Raw genomic sequence first — 23,580 nt, 5'->3', positions numbered from 1 at the left:
AATTTCCCAAATCTGATGAAAATCAAGTGCATGACCCAAGGAAGAGCAACAAACCCTGAGAATAAACATAAAGAAAACCACGCCGAGGCACGTCAGAACTAAATTGCTGAAAGCCAGTGATAGAGAGGAAAATCTTAAACTCAGCTGGAGCCAAAAAGTACACATTACACACAGAGGAAAAAGGAAAGGGAGCAGACTTCTTGTCAGCAACTACGCGAGCCACGGAATAAGACGAGATCGATATCTTTAAACTACTGAAAGGAAAAAAAATGTCAACCCAATGAAAATGTCTTTCAAAAATTAAGGCAAGATAAATTTGTCCAAACTAAACACCGTGAGAATCCATCGCCAGCCAACCATCACTGGACTAGATAACAGTTAAAAGAAATTCTCAAGCAAAAGAGAAATACTAGATGGAAATTTGGAACTAAATGAAAAAATAGAGTGCCTGAAATGGTAAATATGGTGGTACTATAAAAGATATTTTCTCCTTTTTTAAATCCCTTTTAAAAATAACCATTTAAATAAAAATAACAATGTATTATGGGTTTACAACTTACAAAGAAGCAAAATGATGACAAAATAACACAAAGGATATGGTGGGTGGGAGGAGTGACACTGATTAACGCTGTCTCGTAGACCCCAGAGCGAGCACTAAAAACGTAAAGCGAAATAACACCTAACAAGCAAAAGTGGGGTAAAGGTGATGTTATCCCCTTTTGCAAATGAGGAAGCTGCGGCTGATCGTCACAGGATTGCTCTAAGAATGCCATGAAATAATACATGTAAAAATAGTATCTAACACAACAGGAACTCAAATGCTAGCTCCTTCCTTGGATGCAGACTTGCTGTTCAATTTATAAAATCTAAATATACCAGAGCTACTGGTCACTCCTTTCTACTCCTGAATCACCGGCATTCCTGCATTCATGGTATGTGTTTTGTTTGTACCTCTACAGGGTTTGCAATCTCAGCACTGACATTTGGGGTCAGATAAGTTTCTGCTGTAGGGGGCTGTCCCGTGCACTTTCAGACGATCAGCAGCATCCTAGGCTTCTGCCCACTGGATGACAGGCGTACCGAAAATGCCTCCGCGAACTGTCAAATACCTGGGGCGGTGGAGTGGGGGGCACAAACCGCCACTGCTCTACTTTAAGCCTTGAGACTACAGCCTATGTAAGAGTAAAATTTACATAAGCTGATGACCTGCACTGGAGTGTAAATACAACAGTCAACTCATATAGTCACCAAGTGTCTAAGTGACAGTGACCGAGCTACAACAGTGAACAGTCCCTGTTCTCACCACAGAGCTTATGTTCTAGGGCTGCGCCTTGGTCATACCTCCATTCCCCAAGGGCCGTACTCACGATACACGACCAGTGCCTGGCCCTTACAAGCCTATGTATTAAGTTGAACAAGCTGTAACGTAAAGGAAAACCTCATAAGGACATGAATTTCAGAGGGACATTTGGTGGGAAGAGTGGTACCTTTAAATAGAATACAGTTGGGGCCACCTACCTAATGACTCTCTGAAAAATTAATTCAGGGATATTTGTTCTGCCTCCTTTGTTTTCTCAAGCTCGCAATGGAGGGAAGTTTCTGGTCTTCCGACTGCATTCCAGGTTGGAATCTACTTCTTCCAAAGCATATGTGAACTTTGCCCGTAAAACAATAACATGGGTGTGACTGATAAGTACTAAGTGTGAACTGCTATGCCTCCAGGACTCCCCGAACGACAATAATAAACACGACTAAAACAAAACAAAAAACCTTAAGCCTTGAGGTTGTGCTTTCAATGTGAATGTTCTGCCTAGTAGTTTAAATAATGTTCATCCTATATAACCCCCATCCAACCAAACACATTTAACCAAAAACATGTTCAGGAACACATTTCTCTTTATCAATGACATATGCGACTCATGACTTAAAGAGTGCATTGCTGAAAAGGCATTTAAGCAGCTCTTGGAAAAAGTAATTAGACTATAAGCTGCCAGTAGCAGGAATGAACGCACGGATCTGCTTTGCAGATGGTCCGGTGCTCGGCACGTAAGAGGCACCTTATGAGGCCCTGCAGGACCTATTCACTGACAAGATATAAAGGCATTAAAAAAGAACAGTGTAAAAGATTACTTTAAGGTTTCAAGCCTGGGAAGCCAGAAGTGGAACCTTTGCCAATTACAGGGTAACAGGAAGATACTGTTTTGTGTCACTATGATATCCGAAAAGCACCCAAATAACACGTATGTCACTGGGGCGTTCAAGAGCTAGAGCCGTGACCCTAGGAATCATCTGCAAGTATGCAGAGCTGGAGAGCTGATCCTGGAGACTGGGGAAGAACAGAGGACCTGGAGAGAATCTAAGGAGCAGCCACGGTCCAGGGCCGCAAGCAAAGAACCGCAAGCCAGCAGCAGCCTGCAGAGCGGGCGAGGTAGATTTAGAAGAACTGAGTGTCGCTAAGGTCATGAAATAGTTTTCAGTACGGAATATTAGCCTTCTAAACTCCTGAGAGCAGAAATGATATTCCCCCACCCGCGAACGCCGAGGAGCCCACATCGCAGTGCCTGCCACAGGGTACGCGCTGGGTAATAACACACACGGCCCCGTGTTGCCAGCCACGCACTGCTTAAGTGCCGTTAAAGGGAATTCACATTTCTCCCGACACGAGCTGTTATCATACCCATTTTACATACAAGGAAAATGAGGCACAAAACGGTTACATAAATTGCCCCAACTCCCACACCTGGGAAACTGACCTGCAGGCGAACACCGCGTAGTGGTGGGGAGAACTCGAACTGCGGGACGTCAGACACCAGCGCACCCCCCGCTTCGCCCTGCCCACAACCCCCTTCTGAGGCGGCTTGCACTCCCCAACCCTGGGCAACCGGACTAGAAGTTGATGCCCAACCAACTGGGTTCTCTCTCCAGAGCTTCAGACCTAAGGTATGAAGGCATTTGTTGAGGACCACACTGCAAAGTCAAAGTGAGGCTGGCACCACGGCAGACCAAAGAGCTGAGGAAGCAGAAACCAAGAGCTTTAAAGAGAGGGACAACCTAGAGGGGGCAGGGGGGACGGAACAGACATAACGGAGCACAGAGCAGCCAAGACCTAAGACCATGTGTTCCCAGAGAAAAAGTGCAAGAGTGACTGCCTGAGATTTCCTGGTTCCCAGGGCGCTGAGCTGGACGTCACACAGCAGACTGCAGGGGCAGTCCTCCAACAGGCTGACAAATGCCTTTTTTAAGTAAGTTAATTCAAATGGGTTTGCTACTTGCAGCCAAATAATCCTCAAGCCATTAAAAGAGGTCAAAGAAAAAACACTGAGTCAGCAGCTCTGTGCTTCACAATAGCTTTCTGAGGCATTTTAACCCTCTTTACAGGATGAGGTACAAGAGGCTCAACAATACTCATAGATCTGCCAGACTCCGAAACCCGAACTCTTCACACTACACGTCATTTTCGCTCAAGTAACATCCTCTGTTTCAGGCCGCAAGGTCGTTTATCTTATTTTTTCCTATGAAACATTCATGGATTAATACAAAAATGTTAACTTATTTCCTTTTATCCTGCTCAGTCTCTAACCTATATATTTCAAATGCCTTAACTTTTAATAAATGTTGTAAAATAAAATGAACTTTTATGTATAAAGGTGGGTGGCGGAATGAACACATCTGGATATGTTTGTTGTTGTTAAACTGATAAAGTATTTTCCTTTCCTTTCTCTGCTTTCCCTGTTCATCCGCCCATAACTCAAGCCCAAGCTGAGTTCTTTTCCTGACCTGTCCCCACACCTCGTTCCTTTCAAGGGGATGATTTTAATACTAAAAGGCAGACCACTTAACAGAAAAAGGTCAAATTCAGCTTACCTAAATAATTATTCTACCCAAAGTTTCTTGAATTACTTTTTCAAAGGCAAGACAAAACCACAAACACATCCTAAAATCGTGAAACCCTTGCCAAAAGGCTATAAAGCAAAAAAAAAAAAAAAAAAAAAAAAATCTATTTTTCTATCCCTAAAAATCCCCAAGATTGAATGGGATGGAAGTTTTTAAATCTAGATGTTTCTTCTGCCCATTCTCAAAAAAGGCATTTCCTAAGTTTTCCACATTTTCTCCAAGCATAGACAAAACTACACTTACAGCTGAGAATTCCCCTAAAAATGAGTTATAATGTATCATCTGATTGGGTTTGATTTCCTTTTCCAAATAGTAAGTTCTCAGAATTGAAAAAATAATACATATTATATATATTATATATACAATGTGTGTGTGTGTGTGTGTGTACACATACATATATATTAAACTACTATCCTTCTTCCAGCCTCTAGAGGACAGGAGGACTTCTTCAGCTTCTAGACTTACCCCAGAAGTTCAAAAGGTAGAGAATTTCTCACCATGCTTCTGGGTCTTTGGTGAGTCCCAAATCTTCCACTTATCAGTATCCTAGGAGCATAGCACTAAGCCCTTGTCAATAATGCAGTTATGTGGGTACATACACTAATCTCCAGTTACCAGTTCAGCTTGCAAACCCATTTGTTCTGACTGCCCTACATGCTCTGATCTCATAAACTGCTGTTAACAGCTACAACTAACAGTGAAACTCACTGTCAATCTCTGCGTCAGTGCTGCCAGAAGGAACAGAAAAAGTATGAATAACCAGGGTACTTCCTGAAGAACATGGCTGCGTTTTAAAATGTTAAGGTACAGTATTTTAAAGGACACTAACCGAACTGGGAACTGCTGCCTTTTCCTCTAATAAAATGATAGACAAGACATTAAAAGCACCTTTGCATACAGAGTACCCTCTATTTTCTGAGTATTCTACATTTTTGAGTTATTTCCAAACATAACAAAATCAGTATCTATCAACACAACATCCCTAACAAGGTGGGAAGAAGCTAAGGAAAGCTTACGTGCTTTTGCAAGTGACTGAATGATTACAAAGCTGAAAAGAGAACCGGAATTTTAACTCCAGTCTGCACTAAGGCCAATAGCTGTGTCTCAGCAGTATTTCTCATCCTGAAACTTCCTTAACATCTTAAGCTAAACCATCTCCAGTTCAATAGGCTTTGGAGGAGAGGGCTAGCAGAACAGAACTGTTACCAAGTTATGTCACGGTGGCGGTTTAGATTCTACTGCCATTCTGCCAACATTTTTAATACTTCGAACACATCTACGTATTATTTTACATATATATAAAGTAGCATGGGTGCCTGGAATAACAGACGTATACTCAATCCATTCAGAATAGGGATGGCCAGCATTTAAACCACTAACCGCCTTAGAGAAAATGTCACAGCAAATATAAACATCCACACTCCCCGAGTTGCTCTCGACCCCTGCCGTTTCCTTCACTAGATCTGGGCTGCCCCTTGTTCCGGAGCTCAGGGGTTCTGACAGTGAAGGATGCTGCTCTTAGGGGACAAAGTGCAACGTCCTCCTCCTCCTGCAGACGCCCCTGTGCGCGCACCACCCACCAGGGCGACACGGCTCTGAAGACCACCCTGGGGATGGAAACTGAACTTGTCATTCAAAGGCACTGCAGCAACGTCGCCACACTCGGGACCCCAGGAAGACCCGCCTCGATTCCGAGACATCCCCCCACTCCCCGGCGCGGTGCCTCGGGCTTCCTCCTCCCGCACTCCCCCCCAGCGCCGAGCGAAGGAGCAGCTCCCGCAGCCCCGGAGGCAGAGCAAGGACAGCGGGCATGCGGAGGGCTGGGGGCCGGGGCTGGGCCGCTCCATCCATCGCGGCCCCACACCCGGCCGCCACCCGCAGCTCACGCCGCGAGCGCACCCGCACTCGGCTCACCTGGCGGCCGCAGCCTCCGCGGCTCTCAGGCACATCACCGGCCCGCAACGACCGGTCGCGCGGGCGGCGGAGAGGCGGGCGCCCCTCCCGAGCCGGCCCCCGGCCCTCCCCCCTCCCGCCCCGCGGCCCGCCCACCCCGGCTTCCGCCGCCGCCGCCGCGGCCCGCACCGCCGCCGCTACTCCCCACGCCTCCCACTCACTCTCGCGAGAGGGAGGCCCGCCTCTCGCGAGAAGAACCCCGCGACCAAGCGCGCGCAAAAGTGGGTGGGCTTTCAAACGGGAAAGAAGGAAAAGGAAAACCCTTCCCACGTGCTCCCCGGCAGCTAGCGGGATGGGCCCGCGCGTCACGTGACGTGGAAGCGGCCTCTCCATTGGCCAGAAGCCGCTCCGCCCTGGGAGCTTTAAACTCGAGGCTGACCTACGAACCTGCGGCGAACGTCTTGCGCGCTTCCTGGTCCGTTACCTTGGAAACCGGTTAACCCTTTTCCTCCGGCAAAATAGCCAAGCCTTGGCTAGCTCTGCGGGTTTGGTTTTCAGGCCCTGCCCCCTCTCCTCTGACCCGTTAGTCTTACCGCCTGGGGTCAGCTGGGCTCCTCCTTCGCCACAGGCTAGCTCTGCTCTCTTCCGATGCCTAGGGCCTGTCCCAGAGCGGCAGCCCCACCAGACCTGACGGCCCAAGTAAGGCTCATCCTTTCGAGGTGGCTCCGCCCCTTCTCTTCGGCATCCCCTGGGAGGACCACTCACTGCGCAGCAGCCTAGCCGCCCTATCCGAACCTCAGTGATTAGCATCCAGGGCTCTCCGGGCCCTAGTGCTCACCCTGAACATCTTTACGCACTGTGAGACTCGGGAAGTAAAAGCTCTGGTCTCGGAGAAAGCAAGCCCTAGATGAAAAGTTAATATGTGATCATTTCTACTTAGAATCGGAAAGGCTAGCCCAGTCAAGTTGCAGTTTCCTCAAAGATGGAAATAACTGATAGATGAGAAAGACATTTTTAAGTGTATCCTCATTATGAGTTCGGCCCTGTTTGGGAGAGGGACAGGGGAGAAACGTTTGTTCAGTTGTAGGTTCTAGGAAGCTTTTGGGGAGGGGGAAGGAAAAAAAGTCTCAGATGTTTTTAAGCTCTGTCCAAAGAAAATACCATAAATCATGTGATGGTGGTCGTGATTTGGTGGCCACTTGAGGGGCAGCCCTTTTGAGAAGGAGACATTTAAGTAGTGATTTGCCTAACAGTCATACAACTATCAGAGGAAAGAGCATTCCAGACAAAGTGAACTGCAAATTCAAAAGGCCCAAAATTAGGTTTATGGAGGAAAATATGAGAATTAAGAGGACATCAGCTTGGAGAAGTAAACAAGCATGGGCCAGGACCTGTAGGCTTTGTAAACCAAGAGAGATTTTGGGAGTTAATTCTAAGTACAGTGGAAAGCATTGGAGAGTCTTAAATAGGGGAGAGATACCTATTATTTACTTTAAAAGAAAAAAAAAAAGGAAAAAGATTGTCCCTGCAGAGAATGGATCTTATGGAGCCCACAGAGCAAGCAAGATTAGGAGACTTGTAGTCCATGTGGGAGACAACCCTGAAAAACTTACTTTGTAATGACCTTGACATTCCTCTTCTAAAATGCATTAGGTCAGAGCCCTGGTGCTGTTTGCTGCCATCTGTTAAAAACACCTGGACATATCTTTGGTTACTGCTATTTAATTACAGTAGGGGAAATAAATGGGATTTGTTGTTATGTAAGAAAAATGAAAGGCCCAAAGGGAAAGTCGCCTTCAACTTTTCTCCTCCATTTATACCACACAGATACCACATCTGTCTATTCTTAAAGTCAGTTCTGAGAAAAAGCAACATAAAGTGATGTTCAATGAAGATACTTATTCATAAGTATAGATTTGAAAAGAAAGAGGTTGAAGGCTGGAAAATGAAAATGTTCTTCCAAAAGAAACAAGAATCAGGAGACTTGAGTTCCAACTGGTAGACTTCTCAGTAACTGATGAGGCAACCAAATCAAGGTACCTTATCGCCCTTGAGTCTCAGCTTCCTCATACATAAAACAAGGCACTGTACCCAGCCTACACTCAAAGCGGTTAAGCCTGAATTACACCTCAGCATACCCACACCAGTACAGCGGAAGCTGGAAAGGGAAATGAAATGACATTTTATAAAAACATAAAAGAGTCAGCAGCACAAGTCAAATGAAATCACACGCACGCGCGTGCGCGCGCGCGCACACACACAGACACACGCCAGCTGAGGAACTGTGAACCTGATTAATGCAGAAGCCAGGAATGCTCCCTAAGAAACCTTGGCCTTCTCAGAGTCTGAAAACGGAAGCACTGCCACCTGCTCAACCTCCTCTCCCCTTTCTCTGTGGCTATTTTGAACCTATGCAGTATTTAATAAATAAGGATTCACATGTTCTAATCAAGATTTTTAAAAATAGAAAATAAATGTATAAAGGATCTGAGGAAACATCTTAAAATTATGCTAACACCTTCATTTTAATAAAGATGAGATTTCAAGAGACCTTACAGGTTACTTTTTTAAAAGAACACTAAAAAGGGGCAGGGTATTATTTTAACAAATGAAGACCATTCTTTTAAAATGCTGAAAGAATTGAGCGCTGCTACTTCCGTGCCCTTTGCAGTCCTCACAATGATCAGCTGAAACAGCTGCTTGGTGCTAATTGAGATGAACAACGGCCTCAATGCCGCCATTGTATCACGTGTTAACGGGGCCATAAATCCTCCCAACTCCGCCTAGCAAGACAGCGATGGCGGTCAATAATTTGGAGTACAACGAATACGAGGTGAGGAGGCAGTCGAGGTTAACGCTCAAGGCTGAGATCCATCTCTACCGAGGTCTCGGGTTCCCGATTCTTCTCAAAGTTATTTTTTTTAACAGCTTCATTGAGATATAATTACATACCCCATACAATTCACCCATTTCAAGTGTACGAGTCAGTGTCTTTTGGTCTATTCCCAGATTTGTGCAATCATCACCAAAATCTAATTTTAGAACAATTTTGTTCCCCCCCCCAAAAGAATCCCCATATCCAGTAGCCGTCAACCCCCCACCTCACCCCCAACCCTAATCTATTTTGTCTATATAAATGTGCCTATTCTGGACATTTCGTAGAAATGGAATCATACAACATGTGGTTGGTTGTGTTTTCATTCATGCGCTTAGCATGTTTTCAGGGTCAGCCACGTAGTAGCATGTGCCAATACATTTTTTTTATTGTGGAATAATTCCATTGTATGGATATATCGCATTTGATTTATCGATTTATCAGTTAATAGACATTTGGGTTTCTACTTTTTGGCTATTATGAATAAGCTTCTTTGAACATTTATACACAATTTTATGTGGAAGTTGCTTTTCTTTGTTAATACTTTTAAAATAAAATTCATCCACTTTCCAAAGTCCATATTTCTTTTGTTGGTACGGTTGCTTTGCTCCCGGCTTTATCTCTTTCGCCTGCTATTTGAAGTATGTGCACTCTAGCCCCAGACGGCTAGTATTTCTCCTCGGGCAGCTCACGTCTGACCCTGTCACTCCCCTGCTTAAAATCCTGCAGTGGCCTCTTAAGATTCTATCCATGATCCACCTAACTTTGTCCTCCGCTCTCATAGCATTCTCCCTCTCACACAGTTCTCCTTTCAGTTCCTCAAAATAGGGCCAGAGCCTTCCCACAAGCTCTTCCCTCTTTGTTCATCCCGCGTAGCCTCTGACACCCACGAGCCCTTGAGCATTCAGCTCTGCTCTCGCTTCCTCAAGGACTGTTGTCTGAACCCCCAAAGTAAGCTCCTCCTTATTTAGGACTCTAGTTTTTCTTCAAAGCATGTATCAACTTATAATGACTTTTATTTGAGTGACTACATATTTGGCTGATGTCTGTCTCTCTACTAGACTAAAGGATCCATGAACAGAAACCACATCTGTTTTTTCTGCTTTTACTTACATGTGCCTGGCACATAGCGGGTGCTATTAGTTATTCAATAACTATTCATTGAAAGAAGAAAGAGAGAGAGGAAGGGAGAAAGGGAGGGAGGGAGGGGAGGAGAGAGAGCGAGAAGAAAGAAAAAGAAAGAAAAGAAGAAAGAAAGAAAGAAAACAAGAAGACAGACCGCACATAAAGAAGAACGAGAAATAAATACCTAACAAATACACCGCAACAACAGACATAACAGACGCCCCTAACCCTAACTAATACCTAAATGCACTACAAACGACCAGCCAAACAGATGCTGTTTTTTTGTGAGGGAGGGACGAAAGGAGGAAGGGAAGAAGAAAAGGAAGGAAGGAAGGAAGGAAGGAAGGGTGGCTTCATAGCTTATCCTGTGTTCTATTTTTCCCTTCCTTGCTCATGATGAAATAAATTTCTAGGCCCAACATGGAGCCACTCCTGACCAGGGTGGTACGTCAACAAATCAAAACTTAGGTAACTTTCGTGTCCTTGTAAATGCTCCACAAGACCGGAAATGCAGCCTACCCAGTTAGCCAATCCCCAAACACCAGGCTAAGTCTGGGCTCCATACTAATTTCCTTGTTCCTTTTCACCCCAAACAAGGTTGACTCTGTGGCCTCAACCAATCAGATACTTTCTATTTTTCTCTTCCTTGTTGTTTATTCTTTATCCTATAAAGGCTTCCTGCTTTTGGCCTGTTTTGCAGTTCTCTAAATGAACCGTCTGCTTCTAGAAGTGTTAAGTTTATTCGAATCACCTAGATTGTTTTCTTTAACCATTTTTGTTAACATTTGGAATCTTCAGAGAAGCCTTGATAAATGTCGTGAGCTGCAGTAAGGGGAATTAATGGAAGTTGAAATGCTATAGCAGGCGACCCTTATGTCCTTATCGGAGTGGGGTGTAGAGAAGGGAAGGCCAGTGGTGTACTTAGGAGCCAAGTCAGTAGTGTGACAGGTCAGAAGACATAGGCTGTGTCTGAATGTAGCTAAGATAGTGCCTAGGAAAGCCTCACGTGTTCTCAGGGGACATGTTAGTGGCCTAATTTCTAGCAATCAAGTTGGTGGTGCCTCCTCCAATGTCCTTATGCTATTGAATGGAAATGTTGCTTTCGTTTGCCTACAGAGTCTAACTGAGCCAAGACATTTGGGTTAGATGCACATGAAAGAATTATGATCCAGCAAGCCTAAATGACTGGTCCTGGATCACGAGGGGAGGAGGGGCACTAAATGTCACAGTTCAGACTAAAATTAGCCGGTTCAGTCTGGGTCTAGCTTTCAGTGGCACTAAGCGCACTACACAAAGCTAGCCTCTCAGCCTAATCCTCCTGGCGACCTCTGGATGACAAAGGCCAGCATCATCTTTCCTCTGCGCCCTCTGACAGCCAGGAGCAGATTCCAGGTCGCTTCCTGTTTGAACACTTGAGTCTTCCTTTGGCCCACTTGCCGAATTCCTGCTTCCTGCCTGACTGATGGCCCCGGCTGGCAGTTCACTTGTAGAAGAGAGAGGTCAAGTGCTTCTTTTTCCACATGGCTCAGTTTAGGGTTATGTCTAGGTTTTTTTGTTTGTTTGTTTTTTTATGATAATGATTACACACTGATTATGTAGAACATTGGAAAACAGGAAAAAATAAAGGAGCAGACCACATTCTTCGGTGGTGGTTTTACATGCATCATTTACTGTGAGTAATAACAATAAACCGATGTAAAATATTCTGAAAGTGGAAAAATGTGGACATTACAATTTCATCACCCATTTAAACATGTAAAAATGCTTTTAAATTTAAAAGATTAAGTATCTCACTCATGCCTTTGTTTTAAAAGCATGTTATACCACAGTCTGTCATACAGTTTATAACTTATATACTTACCTAATTCTTTTGTAGTGAGTCTCTTGAAGAAACACATCTTAACTGTGCTTATTACGTGATGCCTACTGATGTTTTTATATACAGTAGGCATTCATTAAATGCTCAATGACTTCTAAAATCACGACTATAAATATTAGTATAGATGGTAGTTCAGAAGTGCCCCTTCAAATTAAAGACCTCTTGAATTAGTAAAATAGACTGCTACCGTATATCATACTCAAATATAATGATTCTTCTGATTTAAATCATCATAATTACTGACTAAATTTCCAATACGTAAATTACAGATATACTATCTTTTTAAAAAATGTAATATATGAATATCAGAAATTCAAAATGTAATGCCTAAATGTAATTACTTTATAAGAGAGTTTTTAAAATATCATTGCTCTCCTGATTTTAAATGGTTGGTATAGAGTTAATTATAAAAAAAAGTGGCACAAAGTTTTAGAAAAAGCTGTTTCACAAACATTTCTAATTCAAAGAAGCACAAATAAAATCAAGCATTTCAAAAGCATTAAGTATAAGTAAATGGAAAAATAATTTACAAAAAATTTACACACAACTTTTCAAAACTGTCTTTTTCCAAAGGTGAAATAGACTTCCTCTTCCTGTGATCATACAGCATGCGCGCTTACTACATAAAAAAATATTAGATAACTTCCCCTGGATTAGGTATCTAAAGGGCAAAGGAAGTCCTTCGAATATTGTTATAACCTTATGACAAGATAAAACAGACCCTAGAACGAGTTGTTCCCGCGTCCATCATTCCTGTTGCTTGGCTGCTTCGCTTTTCAAATGAAATGTTAATTTAACATGCAGATAGGAGAATCCTCACACATTAGTTACCTCACATGAAATTCAACATAAATAACCTTAAGAGTAGGTAATACTCATGCACGCAAAGCATACATATTGCATGCCCACTTCTGGATCAGGAAGCATTAACCACTGCAGTAAATGAAAATCTAGGCCGGAGAGCAGCAGAACTTTTAAGCTGCCTTCAATGCTTCCTAGGCTTTAGGAAATCCCTGTTCTACGTGAAGTTTTAAGCCGTTAAACTGTTAGCCATGTCTAGTCTAGCCCTATCCTAGTTTTAAGCCTGTTTGTTTTGGATTCCCTGAGATCATCCTTGAATAGATTTGTTCCTTTCCTCCACAAAGGAACCTGTGAAATCAGCCCACGTTCCGAAGGACAGACTAGGATTCCTCATAGCCAGTGCTCACCATTTCCAAAGCAGTCTACCCACTTCTGCTTTGTTGGTTTGCTGGCCTACAGCACTTTGTGGCCAGCAGAATCTCCTTCCTCTGAAGGAGGAGGCCACCCAAATATAGCAAATGCGACCTTAGGCCACATGATTGCTAGCGTGATACTCAGAAGAGAAGAGGTTGGCGGCCCTACTCCACTCTGAGGTAGGCGGGCCACACCTGTATTGACCAGGTGAGACAGGACCAGATGTGAGGGGACGAGGACGTGTGTCATTTGTGACATTTAGCCTGTTAGTATCTCACCTGAAGAAGGGAAGACTCACAGGGACGTAATACACTGGCATTGAACGTCTTAGATTTCTGTTATTGCATAGGAAAAGAAGTGGACTTGGTTTCAAATGTAAGGGGGCGGGGGGGGAACATTACCATTGTCTTAAAATGAGATATCATCTTTACAAACAGTGGGTGTCGACTTTTTTGGCATCTGTGCAATTTATTTTTAAAATATCCTTTACAGGGCCAAATTTATAAAGTTCTAATGTCTTACTTTGTCATATTGTGCTTTTTACCTATAACTGGATTTAAAAATTCCTTCTTTTTAAAGTGCGTCTTTACCTCACATTTGTTTCTACAGGTTGCTATTCTCATCAGTTGCTGTGATAATATTCCTACAAAGAACTTGTTACCTCAAAACATCATGCCTGCAGGCCTCACAAGATTTCTAGGAGCTCCTGTAGAGCGATTTAATGGCCTGTAACGTTCCTTCTCTTTTTCAGGTAGTCAGTAACTACTCCGAAATTGCCATATAAGTTTCAAAAAAAAATGAGGTATTTGAGATGTTCAGTAAAATAAAGTCTGATAAAATGCCACACTCATTTTTGTGTATGGCTTGAGGAAAGACATTCTTTTATGGGAAAGAGAAATCAACATTTTACAAGATGCTGCTTGGGCTTTCGTGTCAAACTCCATGCCCTTCAAACTTCAACAATAATCTGCATTTCTTATAACTTTTAAAAAAATTACCATGAACATACCCTGTTGACTTCACTCTCAATGTAATTCTAAGGATTCTCAACTATGTGCCGGGAGGAACCTAAGTCCTCAATTAAAGTCTGCTGAAATGTGTTTTCCTATGCAACTCCTGATTGTTATCACCCTGGGATGCCAACGCCTCCTGATTGTTATCACCCTGGGATGCCAACGCCTCCTCCAAGGCACACATTTCTACATATTCTCTGCCTGTGTGGTCACCGAGACTGTCTGCTACAACACCCCTCCCCCATTAAAACGTGACCAACAATGCCATCTTACAAACAGCTCTTTCTGCAGAAATAACACTTGATCCTTAGATACCATACAGGATCTGAAGACCAGTCCTTGCTGCCAGGACATGACACATGCTTCCTCTCATTGTTTTCAATGATCCGATCCACTACCTCCCCTGGGACAGGATTTTGTGACGCCACAATGCTCACTCCTCTGACTGGGCCTGTGTTGGACCTCTTGTCCCTCCATCCTGAAGTGGCAGCAAATATGAAGTGACCAAGCAAATCTTGCACGTGCCCTCAGAAAGAAGTCTCTCTTAAATCACCAGCAGGTCATAGAAGATTGTCACGCTTCCTGCCCTCTGTTCGTTTGTCCCCTTTGGCCAACCGAAGGTCTTTGACTTATGTCTTCAGATAACTGCAGGGCAAAGGGCGAAAGTAATGGAATGGAAGGACGCACAAATACGCAAAGACAAACACCTGCCGGGAGAAGCCAGAGGCTTTCCGTGCACCTGGCGAGCATTCGGCCTCCCCGGGCCACCTTCGCGATGGATTTTGTCACTAAGCTCTCAGTAACATAACTCCAACTTCATGGCTGTTCCAATAACAAGTGACTCTTTTCCATCTATGCCAGGAGCCACCGAGATTCTCGTGTTGGTCATCTATTACCTCTACAAAAGCATCAACAAGATTGCCCTGGTTTGACGACTCCCTCGAATTTATATTCTAGGTGACCGTACATCTTGGTTTCCGCCTGGTACGATTGTGTGTAATTCTAGGACAATCAAACATTTGCCTGCTATCAGCACTTCTTTTCTTTCTCAAACACATCTCAGTTTAGAATGTGAATTATAAGGCTCTCCTATTTATATCCTGCTTTTGGATAGAACCCCCTTTTTTTCACCAGTCAGGTCAAAATGGACCTGTCCCCAGAAACCATCGCAGACTGCTGGCCAGACAGGAACATCCAGCCAAACCCTATGGCTCTATCTTCAACGTGCTTTCCACTGCCAAGGTAACTCATTGGTCATTTCTCCTTCTCCTCATGTCACGTGTTTATTTAAATGTCATCCGCCCTTACCCCAGAATACCAATGTGCATAAACTACATTTACTAACAAAGGTACTTCTTGGACTTAATTTTCTTTGTCAGTGTTTGTAAGTATAAGATACGTTGAGGAATTCTAAGCCACCAGGGGTAACTGACAGGCTTTCTCAAGGAAGCCAAAGTGATTTTCAAATACATCAGCATGGGATCCCGGGACAACCCATGGCATGTCACTTGTCTCCGTGACGTCTTGGTAGCTTCTCTCCCTCAAGCCTTCCTCAAAGCTGCATGGCCCCCTTCTCATCTCCACAGCGTTAGGGCCATCGCACTGGTGACTCAAACGACAGCTCCTAAATGCTCTCAGATCCATCAGCCTCTCCTTCATTCCGCCCAGTTCAACTCCTATCCCTCATGTCAATGAAGTATATTTAGGAATATGTAGTTCATGTCATACTGGATTCTTGGAGCTACTAAAGACAAATCCAGTACTTCGACAAATGGAATACAAGCACAAGGCCAATGCTGAGGCGCTGCCACCCTCTCTCTGCCGGACATTCGCGGTCATTGGCCATCACCCTACAGGGATGACGCAGAGATCCATAATGCTAAGATTTCCACCGTCACTTGTCCCTAGAAAACTCTGTAGTACACTTAGGGAGGGAACAGCACTTCTTATCCCCAAGGATCTGACTCCCCCTGAGAATTCAAGATATTTGGCCAGAAAGCCTCCACGGGACACATTTCTCTAGCCTCTGCCTCTGCCTAGCTCATGCTTCACCCAGTACCTTTGCTGCAATACAACTGGTTTGACTGCTGTGCCTCTAGAAGGTGGGCAGGGACTGGGTCTCGTTGGGCATTGTTCCCCTAGGTCTGTCACAGAATTGGGCAATCGGCATCACCTGGGCAACAAACATCTTTCTGCTTCACTTTCAACTCTCTTTTCATACGTTTGCCCTGCGGGCTGGCCTGAGGGACAGGAACAAAATCGCAGTGGAGGTCTGGGATCAGGGTCAGTAGTAGCCTCGAAGATAAGGAGGCTTCCTTCAGGTTGGGTGTGGTCCAGTTGCTGAGGAGGCTGAATCAGACATAAGCTGTGGTCTCTAAAAGGGTGATACACGGAGGGGTCTTGGAGAGAAGCAAGAAGCCATCCCAGTTGGGGGCCAGAGAAAAATCTTCCGAGAGCAAGCATAGGGGCCATGCTGTTTAAGTGCAGAGCTATTCAGGATGCCTAAGGCAAGAGGGCTGCTAACACAGTTGCGTTTCACAGGACAAGTGGCTTGGGAGCACGCCTTCCGGGCGCACGCTTAAAACACTCATGCTGCCCCAGTCATCTCTAAGACAGAGTGTTATGTTTCCAAAAAGAACTTTATCCCTAGGTCTGAGGAGTGAAGAAAGGTAAAGAGGGACAGCTGTTTCTATTTTGAGGGGCTGGATATGGAGAGTGTTTAATTTGATCGGTCTGACACAGGTTAGGAAGGAAGTCAGAAAGCTTAGCAGGTGCTGAGAGCAGTAAATTCTCATCGCTCTGAGCTGGGGCTATCCATTACACTCGTCCACTAGATCGGGACAGGTTTTAGGCAACAGAGTTAGGTGGAAAATCCAGTCTGGAGCTCAGGGTTCCGCATCCCAAAGATAATACACAAGCACAGCCAGTTTCAAAGGATCTGACGCCAAGTGTAAGGGATGATCCAAAAAGCAGACAAAATGCAGCATCGGGAATCTCAGCTGGAGAGATACTCAGAAATCCAGACTGACCACTGGCAGGCACTAAGAAAGGACGTCAGCAAACACAACGTCCTCTGTTCTTTAGGGTGCAGAAGCGGGGTTGTCCTGAGGAAAAGGCACGACCAACGCAAGGAAGGCTTCCCGTCCGCGATCAACTCCGTAGTTACCAAGGACCCCGGGTTCGAAGAAAAGAGAGGAATCAAGTCTCATGCATCAGGGGACCAAGTTCTTAGACTGAGGACATACGATCAGAGTCAACAGTCGAGTATTTTGCGTACCTTAAGTTCCGAAGTCGGGATAAATCTTAGAGCCCGACTCAGCGTACTTCTGCAGGAAGAGAAAGAGGCTGACGGTGGGAACTAGGCGGAGTTTTAAAATGTGAAACATTTCGAATGAACTAAAATTGGTGTAACAGGTCTTTCTCTTCGAAGTAAAATGCTTCAGGGACAGATAAAGCTTCGCTCTCACTATCCTTTTCTCCTTTTCTCTCCGTGGGAAACCGCCCCCCGGAAACCGACGCGCAGCATCACCGCGATGTTCGCGCGCTTCTCCCGTGGGCGTCTGACTCCACAAACAGCATGGACTGCCGTCTGAGTGTTTTAGACGTTCATTCTTATTCTTTCATTCAACGTTTAAAAATCCAACGTACCGATTGATGCACGTTGATTTAATTCGTTCGATTGTATTAATAAGCTAGTTTCTTCCTCCTCCTACTAAAACACATCGTTGTACACATCTCTTTGTGTCCGTAGGTGCACACCTCGGAGTTGGCACACCAGATGCGCCTTCACCTTATCAGGTATTATCAGATAGGTCTGCAAGCGGTCACCCTGAGTGACACTCCTCCCTGCACTGCGCACGAAGTCCCATTTCCTTTCATCCTTGCCCCGAACTGTTTTATCTCACAATCATGCCAGCCTGGGGGCGATTCTAAAATGACCTCTCGTTTCCCTGCATCTCTCTGACTACAGCACTACCGAACACACTTTTAGATGTCCATTGACTATTCTGAATTCCTGTTATGGAAATTACCTGTTCGTACTTCATATATACCAGGCTACATTTATAATCATCTATTCTAAGCTGATGGCCGCTGAAATTCAAACACATTCTAAAGTCACTTCCATCTTTACCCCCTTAATGATTATTTTGTCCTATTTTTTACTTCACTTGCGTCGTGTGCATTCCTTAATTTACCATTGTAATTACACCCGATCTTCTTATTCTTGCCTTTTAACCTTTGTACCAGCTTTAGCGTTGGTTGATCCACTATGCATTTGCCTTTGTGAGAAATGTTTTCTTTGAGATATTTTATTTGCATTTTTGATGTTTTTTCCTTCTTCTTCTTAAAGAATACCCTTTAGCATTCCTCATAGTGCTGTTTTGGTGGTGGTGAGCTCCTTCAGTTTGGGTGGTGATGAGCTCCTTCATGTCTAGGAAGCTCTTGATCTCTCTCTCGATTCTAAATGATAACCTCGCTTGGTCACCTTGGTCGTAGGTCCTTGCTTTGCATCACTCGAATTTCATGCCACTCCCTTCTGGCCTGCAGAGTTTCTGTTGAGAAATCAGCTGACAGTCTTATGCGAGCGCCCTTGTAGATAACTGCTTTCCTCTTGCTTCTTTTGCGATTCCTCGTCTTTAATTCTTGACATTTCATTATGACGTGTCTTGGCACCACAGAGTTTGAGTCCCTTACTCTCTCTTCTCCTTCTGGCCCCCTAGGATGCGAATGTTATTATGTGTGATGTTTCCCAGGGGTCCCTTAAACTACCTTATTTTTTAAAATTCTTTTTTCTTTTTGCTGTTCCAATTGGTGTTTTCTGCTCCCTTGTCTCCTACATCATTGATTTGACCCTCAGCTTCATCTAATCTACTGTCGATTCCCTCTAATGTATTATTTTAGCTACTGTATTCATTTCGGACTGGTTCTTTTTTGTTTCCTGTCTCTTTGTTGAAGTTCTCACTGAGCTCACCGAGCATCCTTATAACCGGTGTTTTGAACTCTCCATCTGGTAGAGTGCTTTGTTTGTTTAGTTCTTTTTCTGGAGTTTTGCCCTTTGTTCTTTCATTTGAGACGAGTTTCTTTGTCTCCTCATTTTGGCTGCCTCCCCATGTCTGTGTCTATGTATTACATAGATCCGCTAGGTCTCCGAGTCTTGGCAAGAGCAGCCTTAAGGAGTAGATGTCCTGCGGCGCCGGGCGGTGCAGTCTCCCTGTTCGCCTGGGCCAGGTGCTTCGGGGGTGGTCCCTTGTGTGGGTTGTGTGCGCCCTCTTGTTATAGTGGCGCCTTGATTGCTGTTGGCACGGCAGAGGGTAGGATGTGACTGGCTGTGAGGACTGGCCGTGACTAGAGCAGACAAGCTGCTGTGCTAGGACCGATTCCATGGAGCAGAATTTGTGTTAGTGGGGCCCTGGCGCCTGCCGAGTCCGCCCTCTGGGTACGTTGTTTGTGGCATTGATTGGGTGGCACTCTGGTGTCATCTGAAGCTGGCCACCAGTGTATTGCTTCTGGGGCCTCTGGGGAAGGACTCCAGTGTAGGCCAAGGTCAGCTGACATCTGGGTCTGGCCTGGGGCCACCTGGTAAGAGCTACAAAGTGATCTGCGGTTGGTAGCCGCCTGTGCTGGGATCGCTCTCCATTTCTTACAATTGTATGTGAACCTACAATTATCTCAAAATAAAACAGTTTAATTAAAGAGCTAATATTTCCCACCAGAAAGAACGTAGGCCTCACACATTCTCCAAACGCATTCTTTTTATTTGAGGATGACCTCAAGGGAGTGCCCTTTGCGAAAGGCATCTCTCATCACCATGTGCATCGAGATCAGCCATTACTCTCAGCAAAGTACAAAAATACACACATCAGTGACTTCCGTACAATAAATACATCGTCATGCATCCCACAATAAAAGGCACGGAAACCGGTCACTTAGTAGTCATAGAAATTGCTAGCTACATTAACAAAGCCACCCAAATTATCTGTAGAAGGAACTGTAACAATATATTCCAAAGGTGAAAACACATAAAACATCTTTAAAATAGTATGCAATAAATATCTCAATTGTTGTATATATTTAAAAAAGTATGCCATTGTAAACAGCATGTAAACAAACAAAACTCACGTTTTCTTACCATTATTAAAAGGAACTCGAGCTAAAGTTATAAGCTCTGCTCTGTCAGGCATATTTTACCGGCCAGCGCACTAAGCAGTTAAAACTTTTATACTCTTTTCTGCAGCAAACAGAGCCCACTGGGTAATAAATGGACACGAGGTGCATCTTTCTGATACAAGTTTCAAAACGGACTACCAAAATGTAGTTAATCCTTAACTATAGATGCCAAGGCGGAAGGCCAAATTAAAACTATCGTTTACAATATAAGGGACAAGAGGAACTCTACTGTTATGTTTTCGATATGGTGATAAGTAGGAAGCAAATAGTTACTGATTATCAAAGGGTAAAATCAATATGCTGAATATAAGGGTCAGGTGTCTCGCCTTCTTTTTTGTGGACCTTTTATAATGTGGAACAAAGGGTAAAGCTGTATCGAACTAAGAGTTTTTTTTTTTTTTTTTTTTTTGCTAGAGAACATAGACAGAGTTGATGCTTTAAGCTGATGGGCCACAGAGACTTCCAAACATGCCTGTCTAAATGTAAATATATACATATAAGGTTTTTTTCCACACTTACTGACAATAAAAGGGCACTTTTTTCCTTCTCATAAGGGAACCACTGCCTAACCATCACTAAATCTTCAGAGTTCACTTTTTAAAATGAAATCTTTTTGTTTTATCTATGTATCAGGGCCTTACGGCACACACATACTAGTATATTTGCCATATGCTTAGGCAAGGATGCCACGTGTTAAATATTATTACTCTCTACTCCCCAGTAACTGAGGCAGAAACGTCAACCCTTAAGGTCAAATGGAGCCGTGTGTACCAGGAGGCGTCTTTCTGTTTCCCCTCTAGCTCGGGTGCGCAACGCACACCTCACACGTTGTGACGTATGTGCCCTTAACAGGGACATACGCCTTCCTAGAACGGACTTGAACTTGAACTCACGTCCTATAACCTACCAGCCTCTGGGATCACACGCGGCACCTCGTGTTGTGGAAATGGGGTTCTACGGGTCTGATGGGAGAGGCACTTGACCAATCAGGGGCGACAGTGGTTTGCTGCGGACCTGGAAACAACACAAACCGGGCATGTACACACAGGGTCAGCTCTACGTGACACGGAGCTTGGCTAGTTTTTTGGTGCGAAAGGAGACCGAGTCCCTGAAACACCCCGAGAAACACTTGGCTTCAAAAAAATGTCCTCCCAACTTGAGTGGACTGTAGAAAAATAATTATGAACAAGAACAAAATCTACTGGAAAGGAGCTATGTCTTATTTTATTTGTATCCCCAGCATCTAATTGGGTGCCAGGTGCAGAGATGGTAGAAAATGTCTCCTGAGTGAGTGAGTGAAGAGGGCACTAGTGAACTTTAGAAATTATTAACTTTGAAGAGCTTTTGTGTTAACCTTAATCATAATTCGGGGACATGGTAGAAAGGCTTTATAACATCGGGAAAGAAAAACACACTGTGGGTGTACAAACAATATTACTAAGTTTTTGAAGATTTTAGAAGTGAATTTTTAGTCTACCCTAAAATGAATATTTATCCGTAGTATACAGGTAGTAGTTTTTAGACTATATAATAGTTCCATAAGGGGTGAATGTCACAAATAAGCCTTCTTACATTTACATCATTAAAAAAATGGAAGTCATTAGCTGTAAGTGACCTGAAATTGCATGAATTCTGCCAATATCTCTGGCTTAATATTGTTGTTGAGAAAATTTCCTCTTCATTATTGTTTTTTATTCTTTCTCAAGTCTCACTATTTTTGTAGGTAATCAGTGTATGTGTTTATGTAAATTGTACACACTGAATGTCTGCAAAAGAGAAAAATAATCTTTAGAATATTTATGAACTACAAATAAGAACTTGGCAGTTGTGTGAAAATTTGGTAGGCCTCATTTTTCGAAACAAGAATTCAGATTTGGTAAATATTTCCAGCTAATGAGTGAGTAACCTTCGTAAAGCAATTGCTTCTGAAATCTGTCTTTTGTTGGTTTCCCAGAGCATGTGCATGCTGTGAGTACACACACACACGCGCGCGCGCGCGCACACACACACACACACACTTGACGTGGGCTCTCAGGGAAGTCCAAGTTTTCAGTTGTGAAAATATAAAAACATAGAGAAGTTTGGGTTCCATGTCACCTTCATTCATTCAAAAACATCTATTAAAGTCCTATTAGGTGGACGATGAGATTACAAAGAAAGAAACTCAATGGGGAAGGCAGGCATAGTATATGTAAAATTATTGAAATGCGATGTTATTTTAACAGAAAAAGTTTCCAGATTCTATGAAACACTTAACTTGGCCTGGGGAAGTTGAACTGGGCCATGAATGATGAGAACCCAAACTTCTCTATGCTGTGTGACTATGCCGAGGCACGAAGCTGTGAAACCTTCCAAATTCCCGATTACGAAAGGTCTCCAGGGGAAACAATGGGTGAGGAGGATGCTAAAAACAAAACAAAACAAACGAAACAGCTGGAAATTGGTGGGGTGAGGATGCTGAAAGCGGGGTCACAGAAAGCTGCTCCGTCACGCTAAGGAGTTCAGTTGGAAAGAAAGGAGAGCGTACTCAAGAAGTGTTAGCGGAGAGAAGCAGGTGTGCGAGCTGGAGAGGCCACCTGTCAACCGTGAGGACGAACCAGAGGTGGGAGAGGATGAAGGCAGGAAAACTGGTTGCTGAAATGGTGAAGGTCTACACTGATAAAGGCACAGGAACTGTCCCGTTACTGCGACTGATTACAAACAGAACACAAAATGCCAATTCAGTGTTCGCGACGGACGAAAAACGAAACGTGCAACAGCATAACATACTGAAACAAACTTTGATATCTAAAATGCTTTTGCTTACACAACCCCAAACTACGGTTAGGATGAGGCGCTTGCCTTTGCTCCATATTTTGGTTTATGAGTCTCTTGGCAGAAGAATGTAATCACATCACGCTGCTGTGAAAACCGTGCCATTTCTCAAAAGCTTTCTGAAAGCCTTCCAAGGCAAAGGAGGAGAGGAAACAAGCTTGCAATTTTTTTTTTCATCTTCACTATTATGCATATTAAAAAACTGCTGCACAATTGGAACCTGTAAACGAGGCAGGCTCTAAATAAAATCGTAATTGTAAGTATATTGTGGTCATCTGTGTATCAGGTCATCATGGGAATCGGTGTTGCAGAAAAATGATGTCTTCCTGTCACTGACCAAATCAATGAGAGATGTGTCATTATGAAACCTAAGCTGTGTTATTAGGATAGATCAAACTGCCACTTGATTAAGTGCCGCTTCAGCCTTTTCTCCTAAGTCATGCAGCTGACGCCCTTTTAAAATTCCAAGATTTTCAGGAGAGGAAGATGCAACAGAAGCTCCAAGTTCTCATATTACGCTATAATAAATACCAGATTCAGCCAAATCTTTAAGAATCAGACAGTGACCGATTCTGAATAAAGTCAATATTCATTTACCTTCACCCATATAGAAGGATTGATTCTAACTAGGTTATTCTAGTGTCACTTCCCTTAATTGTACTCAGATTTCCACTACAGGAATAATTAAGACGCTCTCCAGTTGG

At 43.8% G+C, this 23,580-nt stretch overlaps 1 protein-coding gene across 6 annotated transcripts in view; it reads right to left on the bottom strand.

Annotated features, from left to right (window-relative positions):
• AKAP11 (A-kinase anchoring protein 11) overlaps positions 1-6,520 on the bottom strand; it is a 43,136-nt gene extending 36,616 nt beyond the window's left edge. For 5 of the 6 annotated variants that reach the window (XM_036228920.1, XM_036228921.1, XM_036228922.1 and 2 more), the window contains exon 1: positions 5,809-5,930. The gene's annotated coding sequence lies outside the window, so the exon portion shown is untranslated. Of the gene's footprint in view, positions 1-5,808; positions 5,931-6,380 lie in introns of those variants that run through there. The other variant, XM_016158182.2, reaches the window with a different exon arrangement.
• Between the last annotated feature and the right edge of the window lie 17,060 nt (positions 6,521-23,580).

Source organism: Rousettus aegyptiacus, unplaced genomic scaffold (assembly GCF_014176215.1).
Source record: "Rousettus aegyptiacus isolate mRouAeg1 unplaced genomic scaffold, mRouAeg1.p scaffold_m13_p_11, whole genome shotgun sequence".
Taxonomy (NCBI): domain Eukaryota; kingdom Metazoa; phylum Chordata; class Mammalia; order Chiroptera; family Pteropodidae; genus Rousettus; species Rousettus aegyptiacus.
Note: the sequence above shows the minus strand (reverse complement) of the source record. Positions and strands in the feature narration are given on the sequence as shown.